This window comes from Corvus brachyrhynchos, unplaced genomic scaffold, assembly GCF_000691975.1.
Source record: "Corvus brachyrhynchos isolate BGI_N302 unplaced genomic scaffold, ASM69197v1 scaffold94, whole genome shotgun sequence".
In the NCBI taxonomy this organism is placed as follows: Eukaryota; Metazoa; Chordata; class Aves; order Passeriformes; family Corvidae; genus Corvus; species Corvus brachyrhynchos.
This window is the reverse complement of record NW_008238330.1, coordinates 6,993,631-7,010,030: the sequence shown is the minus strand read 5'-3', so window position 1 is coordinate 7,010,030 and position 16,400 is coordinate 6,993,631. Positions and strand designations below refer to the sequence as shown.

Here is a 16,400-nt window from a genome sequence, read left to right as displayed (position 1 = left end):
AAGCAACTAAAGAACTGAAGAATAACTTAACTGGTCTACCAGTGAGAATTAGCTACTTCCATATTGAAACATGAACTCCTGAATGGCACCTGACTGCTTAGAGGAACTAACACCTCCTTGCCTGCATTCACAGTGCACTCAACTAGTCCACACCAGTCCAATCATGAAACGTGCTGCCACACCACAGAAATGACAAACCACCGCAAAATCCAAACACCCTGAATGCTGATGGATCATGCCCAACAAGGTAAGTGGCATAATCCTACTGATTTCACTGGATCTTGGTTTAACAACTAAAAGGGCTTAGGAAATGTAATGAAGGATATGTTCACAAAGGAAACATCCTCAAAGGAATAGCAGGAAAGAGTTAAACAGATAATTCCAGTGCCAAGTTGGATGTTTAAAAATTTGTTCTGACTTCCTCTTTCTGCCTTCTTGACAATGACTACCTATCACTGCTAATTAATTTTAATCCCTATGTTATATATTTATATATTATTCATTAGGACTAATTATTATTAATTACCAGGAATGGAGAAGAGGGGGGAAACTGCAAACTCACCCACTGAAAATGTATTCAGCTATTGGTACCACCTAACACTACTGCTTGGGCTCCCATTGAACTGGGCGTTTACCCCTGACATTGAGCTGCTGGCATCACTTCTGTATTCTCAGGCCTGCTGAGAAGTTGTGCCAGACTACTTTGTTAATGTAGTTTTACAGGCAGCCTGCAGCCATCATTCCTGCAGTATCATGCAGAAGCAGCATGCAAAACCAGGCAGCTTAGCTGAAACACACAACTCTCACAGCTGCTCATGGGATCAGACATCCTGCCCGTTAGAAAGCAACAAATTACTGCCATTTTGAACAGCCAAGCATAGTATAACTGCTAAACTAACCATGTAACAACTATCACTACCATATCACCTTGATTTTTCAACACTAAACCAGATTTGCAAGTAAATATTGCGCTGCAATTACTTATGCCTGCATGTAATTTTGGTTTCATGAGTTCATTCCAATATCTATACAGATCTGATTTTTTGTTGCTTACATATAGATTTAGTTTCCTAAATTCAGGCACTCACAATAGGGAAGCTGTCTCTTATGAGCACTTTCTCTCATAAAACAAATGGACAAACAAATTAATAAATACTGTACTTTAGGGAGTTGCATGCATGAGGATCTTTCCAGTCTGATCTCTAAACCATCCACACAGTGATGAGCAGTGCTCATTTTTGGCTAAAATCTGCAAAGGAGGTTCAAATTCAGTAGATTTGGAGCACTGTCACTTATGCTTATTTGCTACACCCTTGACTCCCTTCTCTGTAATTCATTTTTTGGGTTAACATGCAAACAATTCCTCTTCTTTGCTGTTGTGGGGAAGGTCACTCACAGGGTATTATCAAAGAGCCTCTTGGTCTAGAGGCTGCCCTTGCCCCCGAGAGAGAAGGCAGGAAGCAAATGCCCCAGGGCCAGCACATGAGGCGATGATCACTGGCCTTGTAATGTTTATAGCCAACACTATTAACTAGCTGGCCCAAAGTGTCAAAGCTGCTGATTGCAGTAAGTCTCCTGAGCATTTGGGAATCACTGCCAAGGACTTCTAATCTGTTCAATTTTCAAAGCTCTGTTGCCAGCCTTTGATTACTGCTCTCTGAGAGACAGCAACAACCTCTCCTCTTCATGTATCTGACCTTACAATGAAATTAAAGATATTCTCCACTCAATGTGATTGTACATAAACACTGTAGACAGTTGTTTTAATTACATTATGCTTTGCTACTCTTACTGAGAAATGAGTGTTTCAGAGGACACATTTGCTTTAAATCATGTGCTTTTTATCTAACGACCTCTTGTATGGGTAAGAGAATCCAAGTTCTACGTTGCACCTAAGACAGGTAAATTCACTGAAGACATGAAGAGAAAGACAGTGGGAAAAAATCAACAATTTTTTTAAAATTAAACACATAGGACCTTATTCCCCAGATTTTGTATCCATTTAACGTATTCCAATAGCGAGTATCCTGCCATTACGTGTTTTTCATTAAGCTGTTTTAGTCTAGTTTGTTGTGTGTTTTGCTTATTTGACCTCACCTTTGTCATATCATATTCTAACTACTTTGGCTTTCCAACATTACCCCCTCTCTTCTCTCTCTTGCCATGACAGCTTTTGCCTGTGCAAATACAGTCTCTTCTTTCTGGATGGAGGAGAGGTCTGAACTTGGGCTCTACAACTAGGGGTCAAAATAAAAAGAGTGAGAAATTGTTAATACCAAAAAGAGGGATTTATCAGGGCCAAACCCTACAGCAAGCTTCTCACTGACCTTGTTTTTGCAGCTTGCTTGCAGCTACAGAAAGCACAAACCTCTTTACTCACCCCATACTGAAGCAAAGTTTGCTCTTGGTACTGACTAGAGAAACCAGGCAACCCTCTCAGACACCTACCACTAGCCCGCAGGATTCTGGAAATATAAGTCTGAGCCTTCCACTCACCAGATCTGTTCCTTCTACAAACTCACAGCATCAATCTTTTCAGAAACCTCCCCCAGAACAGCCTGAAGGCCTGGATGTTCACAACAACCCATCTGGGGTGTTACCCAAGGGGCAGTGGCTTGGCACTGAAAAAGGTAGGTTTAGATTAGGTATGAGGAAGAAATTCTTACTGTGAGAGCAACAAGTTGCCCAGAGAGGCTGTGGATACCCCATCTCCAGAAGTGTTCAAGGCCAGGCTGGATGGGGCTTTGAGTAACCTGGTTTAGTAGCAAGTGTCCCTGTCCATAGTGGTAGGGCTGGAACTAGATGATCTTTAAGGTCCCAAATCATGCTATGATTGTCTGATTTGTGAAGCACCAGACAGGAGATGAACCCTCCTCACAATGTCCCCACAATACCAATGTTGCACTTGGATAAGCACACCCTTTGATGTGCAATGACAGCAGCAAGAACACATCTGGATGCCATCACTGAAGCCTCCAAGTTGTACCTCTTGTATCTTAGGGCACATGTTGCACTGACTGCTACTTGGATGGGTGACTTGGGGGGTTGGGTCTGTCAGTGTGTTATGCTGGCCGACTGTTACTAATCTTGACAGTTCACCTTTCTTCTGAACAGACAAGACTTAGGTATAAACAACCCACATTACAATGATGTGCTTAGTTCAGTGCTTTCCTAATTTGGCTCAACGTTATCAAGTGCTGCAAGGTGTGATTCCCCTACCTCACTGCAGCATACGTTAAAAGAGCAGCCACTGAGCTGCCCTTCATCCAGAGACTCCTCTCTACAACCAGACTTGAAGAACCTGAGATGTGAGAAGTTTTAAGCCCTCATTCAGTAGCTTTTTCATGTGACCATTTAAAAATCATCCAGCCAACAAACAGAGAAAGACATCTCTTTGCAAACTGGTTTTTAAAAATTCATACCTAGCTTCCTTCCTATCTAAATGTTCCTGAAAAGAAATACCTTGGTTTATATAGATTAAAGAATGCAGGAGGAAACATCATTTGGTGATTGAGATCCAGCTTGATCATTTCAGTGTCACAAAGAAATTTCCTTCAGTTAAATCCACAAGGCAGGCGAAAACAAGGTTGTAGAATGAAACAGCCAAATAATTCTTAATGAACAGTGCTTACTGACAAAGGAGGCTGTAAAGAAAATTTAATTCTGAAAGGAAAGGAAATGACTTCCGTTTACAAGCAACCTGTCAACTCCTTTAATGAAAACTTTACATGTTTAATGTGTGCACCAGGTAATTTGAGACTTTTTTTTAGACTGTTCCAAAGGATAAATTGTTATAACTAGACCAATGGTTATGTTTTCAGAGTACTCAGAAGAGTAATCCTGAGAGGCTTCAAGGTCCTTGGAAGATAATTTAATGGTGATTCCCCCAACCCCCCACCCCAATCTCCACATATTGCAGTCTGTGAATTCACTACACTAGTCTCTCAGTCACAGCCTGTACCAAACATTCACTCCACATTACTTTAGAATATTAATCTAAACATGCCCTCCTACACAAGCAAATTTAAACTCAGTGCTGGCACAATCTAACCATTGACAAGAGACTCCAAAATTCCAGACCATTACTTCTATTACAGTCTGTGTACTCTGGAATTACAAAAACCCCCCAGTTTTCAATCTTCTTAGCTATTCCAGAACACAAGGACAGTTACTGTAGCCAGCAATAAAGAGGCAACTCTAAGCCGTCTGGATGTACGTAGCCACAGGAATAATTAAGTTGATTCATTTTCAGGAAGCAGGATGAGAAAGCAGCTGTCAGAGGATTTAGCAGATACAAGCTCTGATACATTTTATCTCTTCATTTTTCGGCAGAATTTAAAACCCATTGCAAAAAAGTTTGTGTTGCTGCAGTTTTGGCTTGCTTTTCTTTCTTTCTTTCCTTCTTTCTTGTGATTATAATTTTCTAGTATGAACCAAGATATTTTTCAGTCTGCAGAAAAGAGGCTTGAAACAATGCAATGGTTTTGATCAAGCTGTGCAGTCTGTTTCCATGCAGGATCAGTATCAGCATCCAGTTCAGCAGTGACTATCATTTTGCAGAACAAACGAGCACACCTAGCAGATGTGACGATGGTGCTGAGAGATAGGAGATGTGACAGCAGTTCCACACAAGGTGTTTAAAAGGTCTATAGCAGGTGTCAGCAAACCTGGTGCTGTAGCAATACATCAATGCAAAATCTTGTTCAGAGCCTCAGGACCCAAAAAATTGCCTGCCCTCTAGTGAGGAAAAGAGGGAAGAGAACCTGAAGAGCCTGACCTTGCACTGGATTCCAAGATACAGAAGGTCAAGCTTAAGCAAAGAAAGAAAAGGCTGAAGATTAAGTGATCACAATTGTTTTACATTTCAGAGAACTTGATTTTTCTGCTTTTTATTTTCCCTTGACTAATGAATCTCAGGTGTGGGAAAACAGACTGAAACCACACAATTCCTGGGAACTGATGGGTTGAGACTACTCTTAATCCAAGACTATGGAAGAGGAGATTGAGAATTCATTACATTCTTGTACGAAAGATAGAATAAGAGCACCAGGGTCATGAGCACGAGACTGGTGAGCACCATGAAAGAGAGTGCGAATGGGAGGCTGAGAAAAAACAAGGAAGGGGTCTGAGGAGTGCCTCCATCTGAAGAAGCTGATGTAAAAATGTTCAGTTCCCTGCAAGAGATTCCCAGCTTATTGTGCTATTGCATGGGAGCAATTATGTTCAGAGGAAATGGACCACTTATTGCTGAACTCTGTAATATTACATCCCTGGACTACTCCACCTCTACAGGGAGAGTCTGTGGCCACAGCCTGACTTGGCACTTTCCAAAAGCTCCCAGAATTCTGTTAGCTGTGCTGGTTATTTTTCCCTGGGATACACAGGTCCTGATGGAGAACCACTGGATACCCATGGAGGCCTCCAGTTCTCTTTTAACATTACTATTTATTTTCTCAGTTATACCCATTAACAGTGGCAGAGGCTTTGGCTGGGAGCAAAAAGCATCTTGAACTTAATTGAGAAAAAGACAAAGAGCGGTCACAAAATTCCACTGAAGGGTAATATGGCTAAAGGAATGGGCAAGAAGATGATTTTTACAAGGAATGGGAACAGACTGGATTACACAAAGGTAAAAGAAAGCCATCTAGTAGGAAGGGTGTTATAAATATGGAAAAGTGACCAGAGCAGGAACCAAGGTTCCAGGGGGGAGCATCAGCATGAGGAGGAAGGCATCTGGAGGATGGCTCACAAAAAAATAAATAAAAATGGGGACAAGTCTAAAGAAGAAAGAAAGAGGCTAGATGTTGTATTTCAACAGAAAAGGAAGGCTAAAGGAAAAGAAGAAATGAGATTTTATTAGAAATTCACTTAAAAGGAAACAGGAAAAGAGAGGGTAAAATATGGGGGAAATTATGTATTTCTAAAATTATGGCTCAGGAAGCAGCTGACTGAAAGGAAATCTTCCTTAAGGACTGGCCTGAGGAAGTTAAGGCTAAAATTAATAGTAACAGAAAGGGAACAGCAGTCCTTTACAAACTTGAAATTCGAGTGGGTTTAGAATCATCATCAAAATACATGCAAACACTCTCCATAATGTCTTCATTTTGATAAAACACAATGGGGAAGAAGCTCACTGTCTTCTTGCAGGACTAAAACCAGATGCCACCCACAAATGCAAAGGTTCCATTCAAACCAGTGCTAATCTAAACACACAGGTCAAATATCATTTGCTTGGGTAATATTGGGCTGAAACAGGAATAACTGATAGACAGGAAACGTCTCCTTTGCATTAAATATTTGCAGAAAACTATTTGCATCAGAAATAAGGAATAATATTCTTTTCCTCTTTGTGCTTTGTGCCTTGAGGTAGACAAAACAAGAAGTGCTGTGTGACAATGTTTCCACCCCAGTAAAATGATGTGTAAAGTTAATATGACAGTTTTTGTAAACTTTCTTGTTAGTTAATTGAAGTCTTAGGTCAGACAATATTACATTATTTCCCCCAATGTCTGACAACCTCCTTTGGCAAAATAAAACATGCACAAAATCATTTGTGGGTGGCATTTAATCCAGGGCTTTTCACAGACAAAATGTACTGATCTTCTCAAACAAAATGTTAAGTGAGGGGAGGGGGGAAATGAGGAGATACTTGTATCCTTAGTCATATACCCACGTAACAATTAACATGTCAAATAACACGCTTGTAAATTTTAACAGAAAACAATATGAGAGTAACCCATGATTAGGGACACACATTTGGGTGCTGCTTCCCTTAATTACATTAAATGGCATATACTAAATGAAAATTAATGTAATACATTGGCAAACTCCTGGTTCTACAGGAGGAAAGCTAGGACAAGATTCTAATAGCTAGCTTTTTCCCCCTAGGAAAACAAAAATCAAAGAACTCAAGTTCTAGATATTAATGATGAATTTAAAAAGACTCTTTAAATGGGTAGAAAACCAGGAAAAGTGTCAGAGTAGACTTCTGTTTTTAAAAAAGCCAAACAGAAGGGTCTGGAGTCATTACACAGTACATCTGATAAGTGGATAAAACCCTAAAAACCAACACTTTGCATTACAGCTTCCTACCTTCCTATTTCCTTTATCTGAGACAAAACCAAATAAAGGTGTGACCAGCTGCATTGCTGAAAAGATCTCCAGGCTCTTTCACCAGCTGAAACCACAGTGTTGAGGTCCATCCTGTCCGAGGTATGAACGGCCACATGGAATTGCACGTGGTACAAGAAGCCTACCACTGTCCCTGCTTGTGTTGTCCCTCTCCTTGTCTCCAGGGACCCTCTGGCCTAATTCCTAAATGGAAGGGGAGCCAGTGCACCAGGTACATGTCCCTTTAATACCAAGAGAAATGGACTTCCTTAGCCATCTAAGTGACCAACAAATACAGCAGCTAGCACAAAGCACCAGGCAATATAGGTGCAGCTTCTCTACCTTTCAACTTCATACCTCTCCTCCTTGCTAACCTTTTCCCAGACCAGACAGACCTGGAAAATCCATCTAGTGTGTCCACGAATTCCACTTGTTTTCGGTAGCAAATTCAGCAAAATTTCCCCATGTACATTTTTCACAGAGAAGGACATTTGCCTGTGAAAAATGTTCAACAATTAAACACTTTATATGGAAAAGCTCTGCAATTTTGCCAGGCTGTGCTAATACTTATGTATTGCTTATGTAATACTTGCTGTTCCTTCAGCAAGCCCAAAAGTTAGCTCACCATTCAAACAGTAAAATTTCTTATTTAGTTAGAAGTACCCCCTCACATTTATTCTGTTACTCACATGAACAAAGAAAAAGAAAATTATAAATAGAAGCTGGAAGCTTCAGCTACTGCTTTCTGGACATGACCTAAGTGACTTTCACCATTTAATTGCTACCTTTTTATTCTCTTTATTGTTTGTTTATTTGTTTATATTTTGGGCATTTTATTAGAAAAGTGAAAATTCCAAAGTTTCTACCTAACAAAAGCATGAATGACTGAAAATGTGGTTTTGGATTCAGTTCTTTGAATTAGAGAGCTAAATCATATATTTAGGCTTTTCTGATAAATGCATAAACCCAGTGTTTGGTATGCTCACATTGGACTATTTAATTCAGTCCCGTTATTTGCATGCCCTTAGAGTTAAGGTAAATGGTTAAGCTGAGCATCTAGAAATTATGAAAAAGTCATTTGTTCAGATGTGCCATGCCTCTGAACGAGCCTACATGTTATTTTCCATCCTAATTTATAGCAAAAGTAAGCTGTAATAATTTTTAGGCAAAGTCTTGTTTTCATATTCATGTCCCTGAAGAAAAGTGAGCTTAAAAACATGCCTACAGAACACCAATTTTTTAGCACATATCATATTAATAACTGTTTCAAGTGATAATTGCATTGTTATCAGAGATTCCAGTCTGTGCCACAATAATAAAAATAGCTGCATGAAATAGCTGAATGATTCACAAAAATACACAAAGCAATGAAGAGGTTAAACTCATTGCAACTTGTGAGATGCCAGCTATAAATACTATTCTGTAAATCTGCTGCTCACAAATTACTGACTTGACAGATCATAATAAGTGCTGTCAGGACTATTACAAACCAAGATCTGCTTGGAACTGCCACACATACACAAAATGTATATGTCCAAGAGAAAGGAAAAAAAGATGTTTTCATTGCCATTTTAAAATGTTCTAGAATGACTGAGTAATATCTTTGGAAAATTCTGCATTTTTGCTGTCTAGTCCAATGAGATTTTTGCCTCAGGTATTTATATCATTACTGTGCTGGTCATATATATAAGAACAACACACATTATTTTCCCTCCTGAGTTGTGGCACATAACCAAGAATATAAGGAATTCAACCAGGCTATTCTTAGAAGAAGAAAAGGCACAGATGACTTGTTTTGCTATACCTCATTTTAAGAACTGCAGTGAAATGGTTTATGGCTTCAGAAATCTGTATTTTTCATTGCTGCAAAGGAACAATCTTTTCTCCCCGCAGATCAAAGGGAAGCTTTTTTGGGATCTACATGCAGTACTGGAAAATAAACTACTCCCCAGGACAGTGAGCACTGATTTATATGACACCTAATACTAACACCAACAATTCAAAAGCATTCAGTCACCTCACCGTGATTACAAAACCGATCTGCTAGCCAGGGAAGTTGGGAATGGAACAACTACTTAGGTTACCCAACGCTCTGGGAACATGATAGACTTCCATAAGCACAGGGAAGGCCATCCACAGTTAGATGAAATCTTAACTAAAGACACATTAGTAACCATCAGGACTGGTCCCATTGCTCCATCCCCTTCACTACATGCATAGGAGGCATCTGAAAAAAATCACACTTTTTTTCCCCCTCCAGTGAATACTATGTCAGTACCATATTCTCAGTTAATTTTTTTCCTCCTTTTTGTTTCACTCATATTAAATCAGAGCCAAAGGAATTTTTCTCACAAAAGGATTAAAACAAGATTGGCTTCAAGTTTACTTCCCACTATCGATTTGAAACTATCAATGGCATACACAGAAACACACACGTCTCCAGAAACACATCGATCCTGCCTAGGAGGCTAAATAATGTCTTAAAATAGTGCTTTTTCTAGTAACCAACTAGTGAGTTATGGGTGGATAAAGGCTTACAATCTTCCACTAATGAAAGATCCTTTCTCTGATAACTTGAATGCTATCACTGCACTTTTTTCCACACTGTCACAAATCACTGCACTTCTTTCCATATTGCCATTAATCCACATTTCTAATCAGCCAGCAGATTCCTTATTTTCTACAACTCTATAATTATTTACTTTAAGTTTTTAGGCAGGAGATAAATTCAGAAATAAAAGCAAGATATTTGTTTTCCTTTGAAAGGTTAGATTTGGATTCTGTGCACTCCAGACTGCAGAAGTCACAAAAAAAAAAAAAAAAAAAGACACCACACGCATTTTGCAATTTCCCTAATGTCTCATATGTGACTACACAAAGGATTTGTTTGGTAAATTTGCTCAGGTCTAGAAAGAAGCCAAATGGGAGATGTCATGGTCCAGGGGAACAGACATGGTGTGTCCAGACCCTTGTCCCCGCAGGGAAGCCAAACACACCCAAGGCACGGCAAGAGCAGCAGAATCCCCGACTCAGAGGCGATATTTGAAATGCAGATTGAGGAGAGCAGGGAGCCCTCACACCACACACCCGCCTGTCTGCCGAGCATCACTTCACCTAAACCAACAACAGCTTCAGCTGTCCTATCAATGCCTGCCTTCAAATTAAATATATTTTAGCTATATGTAGTAAAAAAAGGTTGATATACAGTGTCTGAAAAAAAAAAAAAAAAAAAAAAAGACACCACACGCATTTTGCAATTTCCCTAATGTCTCATATGTGACTACACAAAGGATTTGTTTGGTAAATTTGCTCAGGTCTAGAAAGAAGCCAAATGGGAGATGTCATGGTCCAGGGGAACAGACATGGTGTGTCCAGACCCTTGTTTCTCATGGTGGTAACAGGGAGTCTAAAAGTGAGGTTACAGATACAAGGAGGTTAATCCCCCTCTGGATTCTTTGGCTCTGTTTGTAATTAGAGTGCAGAACAGCATGTGAGGCAATGACAACAGAAGTTTCTGTAAAACTTTTCTACTGTTTTATCCTACTGGAAGTCAGGCAGAAAGGGGGAGGAAATTCCTGTAAGGGAAAGATTGGTGGGAATGATGCGACCTGTGTTTCTGTGTATGAAGTGTTCACAGAGATAATGTGTTAGAGTCAAGGGAAAACCACTGTGTAGAGGCAAGGCACACCAGGTGGGAGAGGGCTGGTATTATCAGGGCTGTAAAGTCAGAGGAAGGAAATATTCAGGGAGGGAAAGATGATGAAAGCCTAACTTGGAAATGACTTTGTGAAACACATCTGGAATTAAATTCTGCCTGATTTTTAGGATAAAGGATGTAAGCACAGATGAAGCTGGCATCAACACAAAAGCGGGTATTTTCCTGTAAAACAAGACACAGCCGATATTTAAACACCTGATTCTTTCGGAAACTCCCACACCCTCTGTCACATCAAAAACACATCAAGTCCAAAGACTGTTAAGAGCAGTCAGCCATCTCTGGCATTTTCTCTAAACAGGCTACCCTTATCACTGGCTTTCCACTGGAAAATTGGGATTGGCCTGTATTTTCTGAGCAATCCCAAGTCTGCCCAGCAGAAGGCAAATGACTGCACTGTCACTGCCCCATACAGCCACACAGCCAGTTCAGCAAGAGCAATATTCCTATGCAAAACTACTTCTTGTTTTTATCTTCTTCTATTGCCTGATACAGGCTAGGATTTCCCTGACCTTCCTGGCTTTTTTCCTTCCTTTTCCCCCCACCCCCCCCCTCTCTTTTGAGTTCAGATGCACTCCCAAGAGCATACTAAGTGAACCCAAATATCACCGCATAAGCCACACGCGGAAACATGCAACCTTCTATTAGAGAGACGGGCTGGGGGAAGCCTCATAAGGATGCTATTATAGTGGGAGAGAGGAAAATAGCAGCTCCCCCCAGCAGCTGTGAAGCGGGCGGAGTGCCCAGGGGCCCTGTGGCAAGGGGCAGTGAGTGCAGGACGGCTGGTTTCCATGGAGGAGTGAGCCAGGGAGGCAGGAGAGACAGCTCGCGGGAGGCACTGCTGCTGGCCGCTGGCATGAGGAGGAGAAATACCTCCTGTTATTTCACCTACCATCAACACCCACAACTTCAGGGGGCTCGGTTCAAATCTACTTACAGCTTCTGCTTCCTCGGTCTCGTCTCCTCTGGGGGAGGACCATGACTCACAACACATCGTGCTGTGCCTGGGTTGGTGGGTTGCAGTGATTTAAAGGAGCACAAACTGATAAGCCTGAGCTTTAAATAAATAAATAAAAAAATCTAGCAAAGCAGCACAAGCCCAAAGCTGACCGACTGGTGGTTTTTGGCACCCTCTGTTCTGCACAAAGGCCCTGCAAAGGTCTTTTGCACATCTTTAATCATTGCCAAACTAAACATCATCTTAGCAGAGCTGTTGTTGCAACTCACAGGCCATTTCCTACCAAGCAACAAAAGTGATGGCTGCTGGAGAGACAGCCTATTGACAGCAGGGTTCTGCCCATTACCAGTATTTTTCATAGAGGCAAAAATAAGAATCTTCTATGCTGATCCAGTACTGATGAGCATCACTGTTTCCGAGTCTTGCATCAACATTTAGCTGGGGCATACATTTTCTACACATTGGAATATTACTGAATTAAAGTAATAGTAAATCTGACTCCCCACAATGTTCCCTTGCACCATATAAACCGTTTGCTCTTGTGAAAACAGCATGCACCTGCCTTGTGTCAGGTTTTCTCTGCTGTAGAATGGGTAGGAAAGTATTTACTGCATTCATGGTAAGACTACAAGATCCTTCCAGTATCTATAATGCACATGAGTTCATTAGACAGAAGAACTTATGTATGTGCAAAGTCCTTTTACAGCTTTGTTCCCATTTTTGTCAGAAGGAAATAGGGGGGAAAATGCTTCCTCCTAGAGCTTCTTGGGAAGGCAGTACACCATTCCACTATAAATCTGAGCTAAGCAGCATCCTCTTTAAGACAAAAGAGCTCTGAAGGGAAAGCACAAAAGTTTTAAGAACAGCAAATGTCTTGTTGCCATGTACACAAATCCAAGTCCTCAAAATCACTATTTGACACAGCCACCTTCACAACCAGCAGGATAGGATCCAAGATAGGCAAATATTTCTTAATAAAAACAAAATTCTAGTTTTCTTATAGAGTGTTCCCAGAAAACATTGCTCTTAATATAAATTCAGGCCTGCACTGCAACAAGGATGATTGGAAGGGGATCCTTGAGCTGCTGAGTACAATACCAAAGTCCTTCCCACCCCAGTGACAGCCACCTGCCCTCCCTGAGCCATCCTCTTCATGCATCTGTAGAACATTGCTCATAAAACTCACCAATTCTGAGTCTCTGATACCCACATAAAGAACACAGGTGGCAACTACATGTCTCCCCCAACTATCTGCTGGCATTACTGACAGGTAACACAGCACATTTGGATGCGAGCACTTCCTAATAGTTAAAAATGCTAAAAATGCCATCAGTGAGTGGAGCTACAACCTCTATTAACCAAGATACAGCACTTTCTGTTGCGGAAGGTACTGAAGGGAAAACAAATCAGCAAATTCCCTGATAGCACACTGCCCCCAGAGCTCCTGGGCACTTGGATGTTGGAGGGATCCTGGTCCTGGGTGCCCTGCACCTGAGGCAGAGTTGGTGGCCAGGGGAGGCCAAGGCTGTAGAGGAAACAGCTTGCCCAAATCAGGGCAGCCTTTTTCAACAGGCACGATAGGCTCTGACGGCTGCAAAGGAGAAAGATTAAAGAGGGCTTGAGTGATGATAAGGGAAGTGCTGCTGCTCTAACAGATTTTGCTCAAGCAGCAATGTAAGCCTAACTTCATCCAGAGAGAAGAGCAGTGTAGGTCCCTGTGGATGTGGAGAGTCTTCACCTGGGCACAAGTTCTCAACAAAAAAATCCAGTTTACACTGAGTTTCCAGTGCTTTCCACTGCCATGGGTTGCCTATCGAAATGAGACAAGAAGAGAAATCAGGGGGCCAAACTTACCCTTGGAATTACTTTAATCAACCTAGTGAGACCAGGAAACCATTCAGATTCCTTAAGATTTATGTTCTTTCTGCTCCCTCCATGAAGTGATATAAAACTTGAGGAGAGAGAAACAAACGAAAGGACTGAAAAGAAATATTTATGTCTTATAGAAACATCTGAGAAGTCCCACTAACACTGGACTTAAGAACCTGGTGAATGCTCTGTTCAAAAGTCAACATATTCAAAGAGACAGCAGGCAGTGGCCGAAACCCCATCAATCAGCAGTCTATTGTATACAATCCTTTCTATGTGTATGTGTAGCTCTAGCACACAACAGGCTTCAATCTAGATTGCTATTGCAATACTTCAGTTCATTTGGATAGTTTTTTTCATTATCTCAAATTCTTTTTCAGAAATACACTCCAGTAAATCTATTCTGAGGGGCTTTTGTTATCATGGGTTAGTTTTTAGGGCGCTTTATCTAAAGAAGTTGGATACTTCACTGAAAAAAATCCAGATATAAAATTATAATCAACCTCCTCCTCAAAGCACTTTAAAAGAAGCCTTATTTATTCTTGGATTTTTGGAAGACTTCAGCCTACATATTATTTGTCATTTTAATCTTTTTGGCCGATTTGATAATTTTAATCTTTTTTCTTTTCCTGCTTGTGCCTCTAGAACAACTTCTTAAAATAAGGGAAGCCACAAACCAGGAATCATCAGCAAAAGAAGGCATCAGGAATATTTCCTCATTTTCAGACTAGAGCATCTTAGAGAATCAGTAACAAATTAATGAAAGAATATCAGATATAGGATGGCCTGGAAAAAAATTAATAATCCAAATAATCAGCTTCTAATGGGTTTTTATATGCCATTCAGCAGAGAGCTGCCAGTGACAACACTTCCATGCATATCCAATTTGCTATTAATTACAGCAAGCAGTGAAAAGAGGTGAAACTGAGCACAAAAATCTGTGTATGGATAAGAGATTTCCTATGGTAGGACATCTCCAGAGTGATGGGGGATACCAAACATATCTACAATATACAAACCTGTGAAGTTAAAATGCCCTCAACTCCCAAAAGATTTTGGGCAACAGGAAGCATTCAGGTGTCTATTCAGACTAGATGAGTATAGGATGACCACCCAAGGACAATCTGGCAGGAAAATGGATGTGACTCCTGGGACAGGGGGCAGAGACCACTAAATGTGCAAACTTCTCACCCCACCAAGAAGCTCCTGCTTTCAGCTTCCCTCTGTGCTTAGGCATCACTTGCTTCCCCAAACTGGGGCTTGGCTGTTGAGGAGGGAGCACAAATTACAGCCAAATACAGCTAAGCAAAAGAAGGAAAAAAAACCCCTATCTCAACAGACAGCTTAAAAACCAACTCCCCAAGCCCAGCAACCAGAGCAGGCTGCACATGGAAGCAGCACCAGCAGCTGAAACTCTGGCAAAGAGACTCGTGTAGGAGTTGTGCTCGCGCTTGCTGAAGGGCTGTGGGCAGGTGGGAGGAACCTCGCTTTGCTTGGGGAAAGGAAGGCGACGAGAAAGAACAGGAGCCCTATTGTGATGTGCCTATGCTGGGGAACATAGAGGATGTAAATTAACATACTTTTCCCTCTACATCCTTCGTGACTGATTTCAGAAGCCTGACGATGGGTAATATTACTGGGGCAGGCTCATCTCAGGCTCTGAGGATGTTACTGAGGAACAACAATATCAGGGCGTGGTGTCTCTTCAGGAAGCCAATCTGCAAGGGTCAGATTGCCACAGCTGTAGCTTCCCCACCATGCCTTGCCAGCCTCTGGATCTTTTACATCCGAATGGGGCAGGCAGCAGCAGAGTCACCAGGAGCCCTCCATACATTTCTTCCCAGCACTGTGACTGTCAGTATACCTAAGGGGGCACCTGAAAACCACAGCCCCTTAGTGGGGGATAAAACACAGGATCAACCCCTCTTGCCTCAGCTCTCAGCCTGACCAATTGAACTGCCACTACTCACTGCTTCTCTTGCAGTCCCAATTCCCTCTTCCCACTCCAAGGATTTGAGGTATTATAGTAAGCACCTCCTGAACCTCTGACAACCTTGCTCTTCCCAGACTACTATTGTTACTGCAACTGCCTAATAAATTCCCCCAACACATTCCCCTACCTGGGAAAAGAGGGAGAAGGATTCTCTACTATTCACAAGGACGCTGAAGGCTTGCAGAGTGAAAGGGATGGATGTCAGCTGGAGCAAAAAGATCAGTGGATGTTCCCCACTGCAATGGAGGCTCTGGCTCAAAGGAATGGAAAAGCACCTGTGCATGCACAGACAGCAAGTACTTCTTGCAGAGCAGCAGATTTTTGGGGCACAGAGGGTCAACCTCTGCCACTGGGCCAAGGAAGAGCCTTTTAATTACAGGCTCCCACAAGCAACCCTCCCTTACTAAGGCCAAACTAACAGGAGCTGTTATCTAAAGCTAGGTGTGTTTGTTGAGCCCTTTTACTTGCCTTGTTCTCCTCTGGCACTATGCTTTTCAGAGACGGCTTATCTTTGAGCAAGAGCCACACTTGAAACATGGCACACACACAATGGCGCTCCTACAATTCTCCTTCCTGGTGTTCTTTTCTCCTTTAATATCAGAAGAGGATATTAGGATTGTAGCACAAATTGGTGTGAGAAAGATGTGCCATTTTTTTCCTTCGAAACCATCAGGAATCACATTTTCAAATGCAAACCCCAGTGTTGGGTGCTGACATCAGTTGTACAGAACAAATGTGGCTTCAGCACTAAGGCC

General features: G+C 41.5%; 1 protein-coding gene across 4 annotated transcripts in view; it reads right to left on the bottom strand.

Moving 5' to 3' along the window:
• Nucleotides 1–16,400, bottom strand: part of ELMO1 (engulfment and cell motility 1) — a 304,753-nt gene that overhangs the window by 30,694 nt on the left and 257,659 nt on the right. The window lies entirely within an intron of this gene.